Source organism: Falco peregrinus, chromosome 1 (genome assembly GCF_023634155.1).
Source record: "Falco peregrinus isolate bFalPer1 chromosome 1, bFalPer1.pri, whole genome shotgun sequence".
In the NCBI taxonomy this organism is placed as follows: Eukaryota; Metazoa; Chordata; class Aves; order Falconiformes; family Falconidae; genus Falco; species Falco peregrinus.
Genome location: NC_073721.1, coordinates 90097171 through 90115495, shown reverse-complemented (window position 1 = coordinate 90115495; position 18325 = coordinate 90097171). Strand labels below are relative to the sequence as shown.

At 39.6% G+C, this 18325-nt stretch overlaps 1 protein-coding gene across 1 annotated transcript in view; it reads right to left on the bottom strand.

Annotated features, from left to right (window-relative positions):
• TUNAR (TCL1 upstream neural differentiation-associated RNA) overlaps positions 1-18325 on the bottom strand; it is a 161895-nt gene that overhangs the window by 59184 nt on the left and 84386 nt on the right. The window contains exon 3 of the mRNA XM_055793894.1: positions 6036-6155. The gene's annotated coding sequence lies outside the window, so the exon portion shown is untranslated. The remainder of the gene's footprint in view (positions 1-6035; positions 6156-18325) is intronic.

Below are 18325 nucleotides of genomic sequence, written 5' to 3'. Positions count from 1 at the left end.
GTTTCCCTCCTACAATTCAAGAGGAGACTGACAGGAGAAAAGCGTAACACAAGCTCATTCATATATGTTCCTCAAGAGTACAAGGATGCGTTGGATACTCTGTCTTCAGAACCAACCAAGCAGAAAGCACCAGTAATCACTTTCAAAAGGATTACAGAAGAATGATCTTGGGGCTTAAGGGTCTTTTCAAGGCTTATCTATGTGGTCAGATTTAGGTGGTCATAAGTTAACTCACTCCATGTTTCATATCACCTCAGGTTCGCAAGCTGTCTAGATGCATTATCACAGGATGGTATCTGAGCTAAAAATTCACACCTTTCAGCTTCTTCATGCAGGCTTAGTAGATGGCAAACTTGGCTACACTCCAAGCTGGAGCTGGCCCATTCTGCAGGATCCTGGAACATGTATGGCATCAGCTAGCAACCTTTGATCATTTAGATGTATTAAGATGCTTTGCTGCTGATGCAGTTAAGGCAATATCACTACAATTTTGGTAAATTAAGACATTAGGCAACAAAGGCTCCATGAAGCACTGAGGCAGTATATCTGCATAGAAACACAGCTTCATCTTTTGACAGTCCATAGTTGACAAAAAAAAAAAAAAAAAAAAAGAGAAGTTGCCTTTCATTAAATGAATCTAAGCAAAAAATAGTAATCTTGCCAACAGCTAATGTTCTGTAAAAATCAGTTCCCTAAACCAATTTCTCTATAAAAGTTCCGACAATCTTCTTACCCATATTACCTCTGTGCATTTAGTCTCATCTTTACTTCACTACAGTGTTGTTGTAGGAATTGACCATAATAAATGTGATTACAGATGTCGGTTTATACAGCTATAGTTCCCAATGTTAGCTTCCCATTAGGTGTCTAGCTATTCTAGATACTCCTAGATGACTAAGGTCTTTGAGCTTCTTCCCAACATGCCTCTTGTGTGGCACGTCTGGCAAAAACTTTAGTGTTCACTGACAGAAAGCAGACATGCAGCAGATGCTCAACCACATTTCTTTTCCTGCTTGACCACTGTGATTGCTCTGAGAGGTAAACAATCCACTCAGTAAAATAAACTGCTGCAAATGCTCACTATGGGTTGTATCATTTGATTATTACCTTGCTCATTCTCTTGCCCTAAATGGCGTTATTCAAATTCCTCTATCAGTCTATACACTCCTGAAATTTTATCAGCCATATCTCTTTTCTCCAGGCAGAACACACACTTCCTTTTTGCTCCAAGACTGTTCTCCCACTTTCCCAAAACACTTCTCAACGTCTATAGGTAGGATTGTTTTATTGTTTTTGTAAGGCACTTGGAGTTAGTTCCTGCTTTTTGTCTAAGGGATGATATGTTCTATAAAATATTCAGTCTCTAAATCATTCTTCATTCAATAAAAAATTCTTCAGTGAGAGAAGAAACCATGATGTCTCCCATTTTCAGCATCAGAAGGGCAGCTGATATCAGAAAGCAAAATTTAAAAAGACAACCTTAAAACAATATAGTTCATGAGGACACTACCTTTTAGGCTCAGTGTCCAATTTATCTCAGTGCACATGCAGGATGAGGATTGCAAAGACTAATAAGCATGGCAGAAACATACGCAGTAATTCATCATCATAACAAAGCATAGCAAATTATCAGGAGTTTTCTGTAGGCTTAACACAATTACATGGAAACAAATTGTTTGGTCTGCTCAGTTATAAGTGCAAGAACACTAGACCAAACAATAAAGGGATTGCTGCCACCTATATACACAAATCATCCTTTTATGATATGACAAATGTACAATTTGGCTTTCCTTTTTGGTTTATACACTGAAATTTTATTCAGTGCCTGCACAAATAGGTTTCCATGTTCTGCAATAGGACATATCACAGAAAACATAGGAAAAGGAGGCAGCTGGCTGCAGCAGTAGAGGAGTTAATGGATATAACCACGACACCCTTCTCATGCTTGCAAAAACTTTAATACAGCAGTAGTTCTCAAGTAAAACTGAAAGGAAGGGAAACCTTTAATTAGTTTGAATTTACTTACTTTAAAAAAATTGTCTCTGCTTGGTGTTTCTTCCTAAGAAAAAGACTAACATCAGCATCATCTTGTGAATAAGTGGGTTTGGTCCCATTCCTGGTTTTCAGCTAGCTGGAGTACAGTTTAGGCTGCTGTTTATTTGACTTTCCTCCCGCAGGACCACTCTTCTGTAGGAGAATTAAAGCTATGCAATGCTTACACAGACATTTCTTGTACTTCTGATAGAGAACAAGACCTGTTCTAAGTAAACACTAATAATAGACAGCACTGAAAGTAGCTGCTGGGGGTTCACATGCCTGAGAGACATAATACTAAAGGCAAAGTCACTGCTGAAAGGAGCAGATAGATTGTGTTTGCTATCACAGATATCTACTGTGTTTCAGCCATCGTGCCACTTGGGTAAAGTGGGACTTTGAGAGCAAAAGTCTAATTAAAATAAGTGGGCGTTATATAACCATGCTTGGAAGGCACATTTTCTGCAATATTCCTTAGTGACTTGGAGCTGCCTTTCTTTAAAGCATTTATACAGCTCTAGCAATTTAATGGTTGGGAGATAAGAAAATAAATTAAAATTTGTATGTGGCAGTCAAATTAATTTCAGAGGTATATGTTAGTTTTAGCATTTAAGATATATAAACACGTCACGGCCCATATAAATGTTAAGGTCTCAATTTTTCAGGGAAGGTTGGACAGAACACATCACACAACTGCTTTTTAGAAGACATCATCATGCTACAGAAATGTCCTATATACAAATGTCATTTTTCAGGAATGCCTCAGCTCCACTGGCTTATCCGTCATGGTTAGGACTGCATTGGTGAGGTTACAGGGGTGCATCTGGCCCAGGGAGTGGATTTACCCCTCAGCATGTGCACATGTGTGTGTGTGTTTTAATTGTTTGTCTCTGTTGCTTTCATGGTTTTCTTCCTCACCTCATTTACTTTATTGACCTTGTCTTTCCTCCTTTTTTTGTCTTTCCTGATTACTTCTAAATTAGCACCAGGATGGGCCCCTTTCCGCTGAGTAAAACAGCCAAACTTTGCAAAGGGAAGATACTCTGGTCAAAAGCAACAGGCAAAATTGCTAGGTGGGTCCATCTTAGATGTCACAGGTTTGGTGGTAATTTGTGATGCTGTTACTGAGCCCAGGTAACAGTGCAGCCACTATGCACAGCCAGCACTTCTCTAAATTAGGAACAATGTAAGGTGAAAAGATACTTAAGCTCATTTAATATGTCTGAGCCTGGTTTGCCTCACTGCTTTCTTAAGGGCTGCTGCACAATATTCAGGTAGTCTCCAGCAAGGAGGAGCCTTCTGCAATCAATAAACACCTTATGGGAGGGGAAATACATCAACTGTTAAAACCAGCCTCAAATTAATTTCACTGGATAAATAAATTCTGCCAAGTTCTTTTAATCCTCACAAACCACTTCTATCTATCCTTAATTTATGGATCTACTTTTAAAAATGTAAACAACTTTCAAATAAGATTTTAAGGCATTTGAATATCATTCTTGTCATGTTTGATACTTTCTTATTTCACTTCCAAAGAATTCTGTGATGATTAATTCATGCATTATATGGCACCATGTGTAATGCTCCCTTGTGACAATAACTCAAATTGTTATTTTCATACCATCTTCTTCTGTCTTGCTCTTGTTTTATTTTCACTCCAGTGTAACTAGAATATCTATATGAACAGAAACATTTTCAAGAACATATTTCTGGCTCCTTTTGCCCAACTGACTGGCAGCTCACATAGGCTAGGGCATTGGCTAAGTGAAAGTATCCCTTTACTACAGCTTTGCTTCCAGTTGCTACAGAGCTCGCTTTCCCAGGAATTCTGCTGGACCTTCCTCTGCAGAGCACAGGCACTCATCAAAACAGCAGCTCATCACAAGTTGTTCATAAAAATACTCTAAACAGATTTGTGGGGTATTTTTTTGTTCTTGTATTTCTGACAGGCGTCAATGAGTTATACGTGAACTCTTCAAGTGACTGGTTAGCCAATAAGGCATACAGCTAGCACTCAGTGGAAGTAAGCAAGGCGTGAGCTCATATCTTTACAACTTCTTTTAAACAGCAGCATAGTTTCATGGGTTGAACTATTACCGAGTATCACCAATACCACTCAAAAGAAGATGCAACATTATTAAACCTTCATTCTGGATATCAATAGAGAAACAGAGCTCCTGGGAGTAATTGATCATGGGTGGAAGTAATTTGTTAGAACATTAATTACTCTTAACATGAATAAAGATGCAGACAGCTGCATTTTATTTTAGCATTTGAGTAGAAGAAATAGAGCTAAAGCTGTGAAGTCCCATAATTCTGACAGTGATATGAGAACACAAACATAACATGCATAAAATCCTGCAAGGGGAAACGTTGAAAAATTTAGGAGGAAAGAAATTGACAGCAAAATACATGCAATCAAGGGCAATTTGAGGCTTGCCTTGCATTTTAGATATCCCCAGTCACTTCAATAGTAACCTGTTACGTTCACCAACTCCGTATCCCAAACCTATCTAGATAATGGTAAGAAAATTCAGGAGAGAAAAATCCAGCTATCAGGAGTAGGCACAGATTGAGTACTTATATTCCACAAAGCATTATACACACAAGTGTCCCTACAAAGCAAAACCCAGTATGAAAACAGCAAGGTCAATGCAAACAGACACATGAGGTGAATGACTTTTCTGAACCTATTCGGCCATGGCTGGCTCTAGGAAACTCTATCATCCCGTAACAAGAAATATAGTCTAAAAGGATTTATTAAGAGTATTAAGACCACCTCCTTAAGAGAGCAGGACTGTTCTCAAAATGCGCTGAGCAGCAGTTTTTAGCTTAGCATGAAACAATGGCTTTTCTGTTCCTTACTCTGAAACATATCCAAGCTTAGGGTTCAGTATTCAGTGCCCTTTGCTGTTCTTCACTTACAGATTCTATATACACAATAGAAAACCATAATTTACATTAGCTGATCATATAGCAGTGTGTGCTCATTCAGTAAAATGTTTTCTTATCTGCATTTAGGGGCTATACAGATGCAGCCTCAATAGCTGCCAGACATTAGCATGGAAAAGGCCTTAGTCTTTTACATCACAACCTGATCACCTCTTCTTTTATCCTATTACTCCTACAGACACAGCACCCTGAGTCTCCAGACAGACTCTTCCTCCTTGCTGTCAAGGTCACTTACGGACATTTGTAGATATTCACCTATCCTCAGTCAGTAAACTGAAAGACATTTCACTTTCTTTTGTACTTCTTCATCTAATAATGTTTCCCTCTGAATTGCCTCCATTTCACTGCACTGTTAATTAGCTTTTATGCATTACCAGAGATGGATGCATCTCAGCAGTGACTTAAGTGATTTCTTTATAGCTTGTGTTCCAGTTTCCATTCGTAAGACACTTCAGCTTATATTAGTCAAATTGTTTCCTCCTTATATTACTTTAGCATTTACATAATATCTCTCGTTCTAAAGTAAAAAAGGGCAGAACAACTGAGGATGTAAAAGTCCAGATACTCATGTGTCTTTGCCTGAAATAGTCTAGCTGGCCAGGACAATGCAGCATTTTCCATGTTTGTCAGTGCACTATTTTCTACATGCCATTTGGAGTATTAAACAAGAATAGCTGAATCTTGACTTACATACTAATATAATGGGGCCTTAGTTGTTTAGAAATGTTGTTTTAATCCAAAGTTTCATATTAAAAAAAAACCAAAACAAACAAACAACCAAAAACCAAAACATCCCAAACCTATACAATACCTATATAAGACAGTCATGTGTCACCGTAGCAAGGATTTCTTTACAGACTGTAAATAGCACACCCTTTGAGGCACGTTTTAAGGACATACTTATAGCTCTTTCTATTTTTATCATCCAATTATTAGAAAAACAATTTGCATTGGTAAACAGTTCATATAGTGTCTGAAAGTCTTAGCATTACAATGAACATGGCTATAGAATTATTTAGCTAGGTAGCACCAGAATGCATCTGACTTACACAAATGTTGAATCATTTAGAGGTTTAAAGCAGAGGTTTCCCAAACTGGCAGTCTACAGATTCCTGTCAGTGGTCTGCATCTGAAGGTTTATAGATGTCTGGTTACATGGTGCTCATTCCCTAATGATAGTGGGGAGAGAAGAGATGAAGAACAAACATTGACCAAGAAAAAATATTTCAGTTTCTCAGTACCAGTAAAACATTTTTTGCCAAAGACTGTAGCCCTACAGTTTCTCCTAATAACTTTTGCATTTGATGATGATTTTGTCAAAGAGATTGTTTATACTGAAGTTTTATCTTTCAGACCGATTTTCTTTTCCAATCCATCCATTTCTGAGAAAAAGACTAGAGACAATATTATTTGTAAGATATTTTTAACAGCCAAAACGTGCTAAAATTAAGTTCATGAATACATTCAAGAATACTGGTTTATTAAAACACAAAAAAAACATTTTCAATATCACAAAATGGAGACTCAGTTGCTCAAAGATTATGAGTAACTCCAAACTTTCACAGGTCTAATGAAAAACTGCTCTAAGTGTATTAGTTATCCAAGTACTACAACTTGCACTGCAGGATATAAAAGACTTATGTCAGTAGAGATTTAAGTTCACGGAAGTAGAACGATACTTAATAGTTAGTGAACTGCACTGGAATATTCCTTAAAGCAAATTTTCTTCTATGTCTGTGTTACAATGCATTTTATTTCATCCAATCCATGTGAAAACTGCAAATTCTTAAACAAGTTAGGTGTTTACTGCTACCCCAAAATTCAAGTAAAACTTGTGAGTGTCCACATCCAGGCCTATGGTTCATAGAGCAAACTGGTTTCAGAAAAGCAAGAAATTCTGATGATTACTAGTTAGGCCTAAATTTATAAGCCAGGGGTCCTCAAACTACGGCCCGTGGGCTGGACACGGCCCCCCAGGGTCCTCAATCCGGCCCCTGGTATTTACAGAACCCCCCCGCCGGGGGTTGGGGGGGGAAACCAAGCAGCCGCAGATGGCTGCCTGCCACTGCATCAGCGCACCGGCCCCCTGGTTACAAAGTTTGAGGACCCCTGTTATAAGCAATCATGAAAAAGAATAGCTCTAATGAAAACAATAACTTCAGTAGGGAAAGCCTTTCCAGAAATGTAATTTTGGATACTGAAATACACTTTAGTGAGAAGCAACTTGCATGAGAGATACTGCAATTTCTTTCTAATACCTCTGTTTTGGTTTTCACCTGGTGAGACACCAATGAACATGGAAACAAGAATTATTATTGGCTTCCTGTATTTCTGGTCTCTCAATATTTTTTTCCTTTCAAACATGTAATGCCACAATTGCATTCTCTGAATATTTTCAGAGATCATAGAGCTCCTGCAATCTGTTTTATACTGTTTGTGCCAGGCAATAACGAAAAAGAACAAAAACAGTCTAATGCGTGGAGAGATGTTGTGAGCATAGCTTCCTAGCCACATGCACATAATCAGAATTTGCAGTGCTATCTATGAAGCATCCCACTAATCTAATGCTTGGGAAAGTATTAAAAGCTTGAGTTAACCATCAGTCTTTTGTCTGAGTTTACCACAGACTTTCTATTTCCTCCAGTTACCTTGATGTCCACAGGAGAAAAACTTGTATTCAATTATCCCCTACCCATTTTTCAGGCTGCTGAGACTGCTGCAGCTCTTGCCTAACATACAGTAGGATCAGGTAAGTCAAACCTTGTGAAATTGCAGTTTTCTGCCAAGTTCAATGGATGACATGATTCCTTTTCAGAGCAAATAATTCTGCCTTCCCTAACCTATGAATTTCCTTTCTGTTGTCTGTCACTATGCTTTTCACATATATCACACTTATCATGTACGCTTTCACTTAAGCACACTGTCCTGAGCAACCAGTATATGTCCTGCTTCAACCTCACTGTACCTTGTTATGTTAAAAATATCCCTATTCCATGTTGTCAGGACATGTGTTGGGACTACTGCTCCCACTGTAACTCCAAACCTGGTTTAGTACACACAGCTCTCCCTTCTGCCACCTCCAAAAACCCAGCACGTTCCTAATGCTATTTTATGCTGCCACAAGAACTTGTGCAGCCCCACATCAAACCATGTTAGGGAACTGAAGCAGGTTAAAACTTAGCAAGCAAAAAAGCAGCAAGCCTCTTTCTTCAGTAGTGCTGCATTATGCCATCTTCAAGTACTTGTATTACTATGGGATCAGTATTAAGAACTCCAGCTTCAAAAAGTATGAGCAGCCCTGAAGTATGAACAATTAATATTCTAAATATCCCTCAACATACTGATTTTGTTAGAGATCAGTGTCTGAAGCAGGAAAGCTTTATCCTTCCTAGCTTCAGTTTTTCTGCCCGCAGGCTGATTTTTAACTCCCAGGACATGCTTGGGAAGTGTTACAGCTTGTTAGCTCTAGAGCTAGAGACCTGTCCTCTGACACCTCCTTCTCCAAAGGGGCAGGTGACGTGTCAGAGACCTGGGATCTTTGGTTCAGCTTAAGTTGAAACACCTCTGCATATTCTACCATGGTTTCTCAAACTGATCAACATGTTTTACTTTCCTATGTATCCCTTACATTGTCTGTTCATTTTCTGTGAGCTAAAATTTTTAAACATTGTCAAGATGGGCAGGCATCACAGGACATTTTGTCTTTGGAGACTGGTGTGAATGGACAGAAGAGACACATATATTGTGGTCTTTCCATTGACTTTTTTTTCTTGAACGTTTTAGTCTCCTAGTTTAAATAGACAGATAGGTAATTCAAACTTAGAGTATGTCTGTTGTCTCACAGGAAATACATGATCATCATCACTCTAAATATTCTTCTCACATGTAGTGATCCACACCAGGCCTTACACTTTGGAAGGTTTGCATATTGAAAAATTAATTAACAGATATAGTCCATTTCCATATGTCTTCCTCTAAAGATTACCGCAACAACATTTCCTGAATATCCTTTAACAATTTAATTGCAGCCTGGCAGTGGTATCATGACAAATAAATTTAAGTGACATACAGGTTGCAGTGGCAGAATACAAAGTATAATAAAGCAATGTAATTCTTAGGGAGATGTGACATGAAAAACATTGACCTGTGGTCCTAAGTCATTTTCATAAGACAAAAGCTTTCTTGGTAATAAAAACAAATCAGTCAATGTTCTGAAAGACTAATATAATAAACCATCAGGGAAGTTATTCAGCTGTGTTAACTCCATTTAGCGAAACAGGAGTCATTATTATTCCACCTTTGTACTTAAAGCTTGGTGATAACATTGGCTGCGCTACGACAAAGGATCCTTGACTAATGGGAGATACCTCCAGAAATGGCAGTAGGACTCAGCTTAGAAACATATGCTGCCTTGCTGGTCATATTAAACACAGCCAACCTGACATTAGGAACACAGGGCTGGACTTAAATGACAGGACAGAATATTAATTGCAACGAAGCTGAAGATAGTGCAATGGCCCTGCATGAAATATTGCCAACTCAGAGACAGGTTACATTGACAAGCAACTAGAACATGAGGCGGATGAAAAAGGGGTCAGGAGTGCAATATTTCACATGGGAAGGGAAAAAAACGGGGGTGGGGGTGGGAAAGGTGCCTTCAATCCATGAATCCCAAACTGATTCTCAACAAACGGATACTATGTTGATTTGCAAGAGAAACAAAGATGTGCCTCAGTTTATTTTGTAAAGAACCGGTATTGCTATGCACACTGAGGTTGGGAGAAATTAAGTGATTTACAAGAAGTTTGTGATGCAGGTAAAAAAGCATCTCAGGCTATGACTATAAACTGTGCTTTTAAAGTGTAAGCTCATCCTTCCACATACGCTCAGCAGCCACCATTTCCTGAGGAGCTGAAATGTCATAATGATTCTTTTCTTTATCAGCCTCACTCTCATTTGCAAGTATCTTTGCCATTCTGGTTCCTAAACAAGATGGTATTTGGAAATATCAAGGCACCAGGGAAGAAGTCATTGAAGTATTTCTGGTGTGAACTGGAAATAACCTGCTGGAAATTTTTGAAGAGACCCAGGAGACCTCCTTTTTAACACTCCTTTCCTCATCTGGCAGTGATTTTTGGAGACTTTACACACTTAAACCATTTCTGTCCTAACCTATACTCAAACAACTCCATTAAACCCAGTCAGGATTTTGTCCAATTGCACAGGGTCCAGTCAAATAAACACAAAAGTTGTCAGCTGCGTCTCTGTGGAACATACCACAGAATACCAAGGACTTATACCCTCCCTGAGAAGGGGATAAATGGACATGCAGAGCTTAATAGAAGGGTAGAGAAAAGGAGGTAAATAAAAGAGCAGATTAATCACAAGCAAAGATATGCAACATCTCTGCATGATTAGCAAAATATAAGGTAGCCAGTCTATGACTGCAAGGGCTGCATAGAATAAGACAGGAAGTGTTTGAAAGTTCGGCAGAAATTCAGAAGAGTTGTTCCTGCTGATGGAACGTGAACAGCTCACTATGATGGGCATAATACTAAGAGATCCCACTTGAATTCAGGTCTACGAGGCACTGCACAAGCAAACTGGTAGACAATTTCATGCCCTATCAACTTAAGGTATTGTATGATATGTGTAGAAAATGAAACTGAACTGATTAAAAAAATTAGTCAATGCCCCTGTTCCTAAGTGTAAAACTAGTTTACAAATAAGTCTGCTAAGAACATCAGCAGATGCCACACCAAAATACATCACGGTAAGAAAATCAAGGACTTCACCCCCATAGAAGACAAAGCACTCAAGTATCCTGGACTTTGGGAAAAAATCCTGTCTCAACAAAGATGAAGAAATTTCTAGCCATCTTTATCTGACAGTAATATTTAATTGTGACTCCTCTTTAAAGACTAAATGGTGTTTCAAGGGGAAATTTTAAATACTCTAGTATTTTTTTGATTTCACACATCTTAAGATACAAAATTAAATTTCCAGTTCAAAACTGAATGCACAGAATCCAGATAACAACTGCAGTTTCAATTCCCCAGCAAGAATGAGTATAAAAAAAAAATTGTATGATTGCAAAAGAAGTTTGCTTCAAGAATTTATCACTCATGCTAGTTATTACAGTATTTTGTATACTTAGATCAGTTACTACCACTTGGATATGTTTAAAAGATCTTATGCTTGTTTACAGTAATTAATCAACCACTCATGAAACATGCATGTCATTAACTTCCTTATGATCATTTAACATTCAAAGGGACTTTCAAAGGAACTCTTAGGATTTACAAAAATAGCAAATCAGCCTTATTTTTTAAGCCTCAACTTGTGCAGTTGAAATAAAATTTAAAAAAGAATAAATATTACATTTTGTCTGACCTTTGTAAGAGCCTAGTTGAATGCGTTTGTCCCTTACAATCACCTTTAGATCAGCTTCTTCTATTTCAGGCTTAGACACAAATACCACAGCATGATGACAGAGAGCAGCACAGGAACATCTGCCATTCCTCAGCCTACATCCCATGCTGTGTAAGTTCAGCACAAAAGCTCTCATTAAGAAAGATGGAATACAAAGATATTACTGTATTTCATAGAGGCCAGTTGGCTGGGTCGCTCAAAATTATACAGCCTGTATAAACTCCCTGTGGGGTCGCTGTTGTGGTTTCTCTCACTAAGGAAATAAGGTGGTGTGACTCCTTCCCAAAGGTCAGCCCTGCATCCTGTTTCTCCTGCAGAAGCAAAACCAGCAAGCTTGGTTCCCCAGGGCTCATTCTTTCACTGTACAACATCATATCACATATCCTTTCTACTTATCCCTTTCTTCCCCATGGCAGGAGCAGCCCCAAGCTCAGTCTTTGGGGCAGCAAAATTTGATTTTGCTTACAGTGCTGAGAAACCTTGAATCAGCTTCATTTAGAAAGATTACACTTGCTCCAAAGTGAGCAAAAAAGTGTGTGATCAGACACAATATTTCTCTACTCTCCAAAATGAAAAATATAAATGTAAACATTAAGTAGACCTCCTATTTTAGCACTGTCATAATAACTTAGGGAAACTGCATAGACAAACTGAATGTAGACTCACAGTGAATCACTTTGCTCTGAAAGGATTTATTCTCTTTTGGTACCAGCTGAATTCGTCTTGAATGGAAGAACTAGCAAAAAGATCTCATAAAGTCAGGTAATCAGAAATAAACTTTGCAAGATAAAGCAGATGAATACTTGTCTTGCCTTTTCATTGATTTAGCTTTAACTTCTACACAGACCTCTGCAAAACCTCAGAAAATTCAGGCAAGGGTGGTATAGCACGTGACCCCATTCAGGGAGTACAAGGATTGCAATGCGTTCAAGAGTCTCAATTCCCCAGTCTCCTACATGATTTGCAGATAGGGAGAGGAGCAATGGGACATCCTCTCACTGGGCATTAGCTCCTCCTGGAAGGTGAATCACAGGACCGTGGCCCCAGTCACAGTCATTCTACAGAGATGACTTCCATTGCTTCTCCAAAAACATTCCTCCTTGTCATACATAACCTTTTGTAAGAATACACAAGTGAGTTAATCAAAACTACCCATAGGTATAGCATAGGCCCTCTGGACCCTCATGAAGTACAACAGGAAAGAAATCGCCACTGTCATAATTTATAGATGTATCTAACGTACATTCCAACAGCAGGAGAGTTCTAATCTCTGCACCACAATATTCTTCATGCCCAGGGCAAAGCAACAGTGTCCTTATGCCCTAGGATGGGAGCCATATGACTGCTTCAGCCTGGCCTACTTTATGCCCAAATCCAAAAGATGCAATTTTATTTTGCTCTGGTTCAAACACTACAAAAACTTTTTTTTTTTTTTTTTTAAGAAAAAAAAAATAAATTAAAAATCCATCTTAGATATTCTGTGGAATATTTTGAGCCAATACCAGCCTGACTGTATCTCTTTCCAGAGGTGTTTTTGAGTTGTTTTGAATTGTCCATGTTATAGAGGGGATGACTGTTTACAGGATATTATGTATATAGGCACTTTCGCTCTTTTAGTCTTAGCTCTGTGAACAGGGTTAGCCCTAAGGCAAAGCCTAAGGCAGAAAGAGAAATGCGTTTTTTAAAGGCTGTTTGTTAATTGAGCCCTAAACTGCTTCCTGTTCCTTGCCAGTTTTATCCTAACATAGGAACAAATCAATGTTAAGGCACTCTGCCATATGCTGGGCAATTCAGACCACTCTAAGCTTCCTCCCACTTCCTTGGCAGCTGAGATGTCTCAGTACTATCCAAATTTTGCTCAGCATCTAACAGAATTCAGCCCTAAATAGGCTGCAATCTGCATATGAATATTTTAATTACATGCTGTTACGCAGAATGAAAACAACCAGCAAAGCACAGACAGCTCAACTAAGAACTTAGAAACTGTGACAGCAACAGTTTTATAATTTCAGCCTGTTTATTATGTTTTGGGCACCTGCCTCTAAAGGGTTGTGACTGAGAACACTACCAGATAGTTGCCTTCTTTGCAAAAGAAAGGTGGCAGAGTCTTACCAGAACTTTGCTTCCCTCCTGCACCCAATGCAGAAAATTATGAGACAATGAAGAGGTTTCTTAGACTACAAGCCTGAGATTCACCCTTTTCCTGAAGGATGTTGGATTGAAGGAGGATCCGTAGCTTTCATGACAGAAAGAGGCTCTATCTAGCAGCAAGTGAAGTAGGAAGGCAGAGAAGTTGCTGAATGCCAGCCAGGCTCTGCTCTCAGACCTGCATCAAAGGTACTGGAATGACACGAGGTAGCCAATTCTTGCCTTCTTTCCATGGTGACACTGCACAGCACAAAAAAGACAGGCTCTTCTGGGGATGGAGCTAGCTCCCAAAAGCAGAAACTCTCCAGGCACCATCATCTAGCATTTCACTTCCCCTCTAGGACACTGTGATTCACTATCTAGATCAACAGACAGCTTTCAGATTTTCTTTTGACCAGTGGTGCAGTGGCTTTTAGCAACTAGCAACTCCTTTGCCACTCTTACTGTCTTCTTACCCATTGGTGTCCATGCTGCTACAGTGCCCTATTGATTGACGTCTTGCATGTTAAAAAAAGAATTTCAATCTTCCCATTTCATTAAATGTGGAGTTTTCAATATACTCCCAAGATTTTTGGGTGCCATTACAGCTTCTAATGCAGTTTGAATACAGATTTTTCCCAGTTGCATACTCCTGCCCTGGAGTTGTTCAGCATCCCAGAGTTACTACTTTAGCAGCTCCATTTCAGCAGTGTCTGGTCGTCATCTGAGGGTCGTCATCTGAGAAAAGCTGTCTCTGCAGTGGACAGGAGCCCAGGGTGATTCTGCAGCCACTACCAACTAACGCTTGTGCCTGTTATTTCAGTGCCAGTATTACCAAGGTTCCAGCATTTGGGAGCTATTCATGTATTGTAATGGGTAGAGTGTAAGTATTTAATAGGTAGATTCAATGCCAGTCTACCTTCTGCTCCTGTCAAGCAGGCTTTGTGGCTTCTCCCGCTTCTGCACTGGTAGAATTTGGCCTTTGCCACAGAGTTGGACTTGAAATTTATTTTCATGGTCATGAAGATGAATTACATGTAAGCAGTTTTAATGGTCGTTCTAAGTGACCAGGAAGCTTAAGTATTATCTCCAGAAACAGATCAAAGCTTACAAACAGGTGAAATCTGAAGTCCAGTGTCAGCTGTTGGTGCCAGCATAGAAAGACAGTGTTGAGGGTGCAGCTGTAAACAACAGGACACATCAGACAGCCAAGCAGAAGGGGTGCAGGCAGAGGCAACGCAGCCCAGAAAGGAGCCAATGGGATGTCAACAACCAGAAGATGAAAAAAGAGCCAGGAATAAATAGCATGGAGGAGCTTTGTTGAACAGGCACAGCCTAAGGCATACATGTGAGAGAGAGGTAGTTATGGGGCATCTACACGGACATTTCAGCTGCAATAAGACACAAAGGGATGGTGAGGCTGTTGGGATGAAAATGAAGTGAGTGACCCTGGCAGAGAGGTCCCTGTACTGTGGGTAAATGGCCTCTAAGAAATAGCTTGACTGAACAGCTGTCCAAATACCTTGGCTCAACAGAGAAGTTCAGTAATCCAGCCTAAAAGACATTTTCAATATTTTCTCCTTGAGTTTCACTTTGCAGAAATTTATATGTATTTTTTTTTAAGCAACCTTCATCTCTTTACCAGCCTACGGAACAGCCAGGCAAAGCTGGGAAATAAGCCTGTTTGGAACAACAAACATGATTTAGAGGGAGAGGGAGAGAGAGAACTGCTTGGCTAGTTTTCCTTGTCTTTATTTTTAACTTAGCAATGAAAGGGAAGGAAAGTTTCTTCGTAACAAAAACATTTATGCCTTTCAGAGCCATTATCACCTCATGAAACAGAGCCAGAGCATAGGTAAAAGCTGCCAGTTCCCTCAAAAGAAAAGGAATCTGACACTGCCATGACATTTCCAGTTTAACATTGACCTCCTACTTCCCCACTACTGAAAGGTTCATCAGTTTCCAGAAGCTTTTAAGAGCCTGGGGCAATGAAATTAAATGAAAATAAAATACTATTTTTCCTCTCTAGATGTTCTACTTTATCTACAATCACACTTTTCTCTTAAAAGCCACTGTACTTTGCTATAAAAAAAAGTTCTAGGTTGCAAAACAAGATCAAAATTCCATCTTGTCCTGCAGACCTGGCCTGCTTTTCATCAAAATGCTGCTGTATTTCCTAAAAGCTTTGATGAACCTGCTGAGGCACAAAGGTTGAGACAGAGACCAAGTGAATCTCAGTCTAGTACAGTTTATTGTTGCACTGAATAACCTGTGAAGGAATTTTGTTGAATTTTGCCGTAAGTTTGGTGCTCAACCATGTCCCTTATTCAAAGTACATTTCAGAATGTGTGAAGTCACAGACTTCTATGGTCGATTAGTTTTACTAGACTTTATGGCACACACACTGTCTCTATACAGAGACATAACAAGATCTAAAGAACTTCCAAACCTAATATAAATGTTATCAAGTATAGAAAGACAAGAGAGATTTGAATACTAGGATGCCTAACCCAGGGGATTATTGATAAGCCTGAACTGTCCCCAAAGTCATGGTAAATCTATGCCTGACAACCTTTACCATTATGAAGAATCATATCAACATCAATTTGACTCTTCCCATCTTTGGATAATAAGTTTTCCCTGGCAACATCTTTGATGCCATAACAGTGTTTACATAGGTCCTTGGTACTGTTCGAGACAAAACCTACTAAAACGTTTCAAGAGGTGGGTGTTTGAAATTGTAATAAATAGCAATAGGTGGCCATGACATGAGTGCATAGCTGAATTCATTTTAAGGACGCTGTCTTCAGGATGTCAGCGTTCAGCCTCTTGAGCAAACCACCTCCTTTGTCCTCACTCTAGGGCTATCACTTAAGCTTTCATATTTGTCACCACTAATAATCAAAAATCATCTAGTACAGTCACAGACAAGCAGAATTCCTCTCTGGATTCAGAAGTGTTTGCAGTCCTCACCAAGAAAGGCATCCCCCTCCTGATTTAGCACCAAGTTGCAAAATAAACAGTCAGGCAGAAATTACATTTCTCAGCTTGGGCACTGCAAACAAAACCCAAACCAGTGAGTGTTTGTTGGAATGTCTATTGGCAAATAGTGACTTCTCACCAACGGGCTATTCATGAACACACGTGGATACCTGCGGATCATTGTTTGTTAAATCTCCTTAATAACTGTGCTACGTTACGTAGAGATTGTTGACAGGTTCCCTAGTGGCAATAAGTGATGACATAAGTGTTCATTGGAAGTGGCTTGAAAATTAAAATTGTGACATATATTAATCTTCCAAAAAGCGCAACTGATAACAGCACATATAGTCATAGAATAGTTTGAGTTGGAAAGGACCTTAAAGATCATGCAGTTTCAACCCCCTGCTGTGGGCAGCAACACCTTCCACTAGACCAGGTTGCTCAAAGCCCCCGTCCAGCCTGGCCTGGAACACTTCCAGGGATGGGGCATCCACAGCTTCTCTGGGCAACATGTTCCAGTGCCTCGCCATCCTCACAGTGAAGAATTTCTTCCTTATATGTAATCTAAATCTGTCCTCTTTCAGTCCAAAAGCCATTTCCCCCTTGTCCTATCATTACACAGACTTGTAAAAAGCCCCTCTCCAGCTTTCTTGTAGGCCCCAGAGAGACTTCTCTTCTCCATGAACAATCCCATGTTATACTAATTAGAGCTATATTGTAAAGAATGGATTAGGCACACACGTTATTTTGGTTTTCTTTGAGGAGTTTTTTTGGCAGAACTATCTGAATACAGAACATTTCCAGTCTTGAAAAGTTGCCTAGACCTGAAGAAAAACAATCTAAACCTAGGTAGTTGCTCTGGGTTTGGCTGGGGTAGAATTAATTTTCTTCATAGTAGCTGGTAGGGGGCTATGTTTTAGAATTGTGCTGGAAACAGTGCTGATAATTCAGGGGCAGTTTTGTTATTGCTGAGCAGTGCTTACAGAGTCAAGGCCTCTTCGTCTTCTCATAGCACCCCGCCAGCAGCAGACTGGGGGTGCACAAGAAGCTGGGAGGCGACACAGCCAGGACAGCTGACCCCAGCTGACCAAAGGGATATTCCAGACCATACGACGTCATGCTCAGCGTATAAAGCAGGGGGAAGGAAGAGGGAGGGGAGGATGATCAGAGTTTGGCATTTATTTGTCTTTGCAAGTAACTGTTTGCATGACAGAGCCCTGCTTTCCTGGAGATGGCTGAACACCTGCCTGCCCATGGGAAGTAGTGAATTAATTCCTTGTTTTGCATTGCTTGTATGTGTGAGTTTTGCTTTACCCGTTAAACTGCCTTTCTCTCAACCATGAAGTTTTCTCACTTTTACCTTTCCAGTTCTTTCCCCCATCCCACCATGGGGGAGCAAGTGAGGGGCTGCGTCGGGCTTAGTTTCCTGTTGGGGTTAAACCACAACAGTAGTAAATAGGTATTCAGGACTGAAATCTCTCTATCAGCACATATATTCATAATCTTTTGATGATACAGTCAGCATGTTCTAGTGCTGGAAGTGAAGCTTGATCAGGTCTCCTCTTCACCACAACTTTTCAGTAACTACCTTATTCTCTTCTGTTTGGGGCTTATTTTGTACATTTGCATTGTATTCTTTTCAAATGACATCCAGCATCTTGCAACATATCCTTGTATTTCTCCATTAAGAATGTTGAAAATTAGAACTGTCAGTTAAAATATGTTTTAGAGTCAAGTTAACTGGTAATTACATTCGTAACAGGTCACAACTCACTGATCAATGTTATGGTCAATGAAC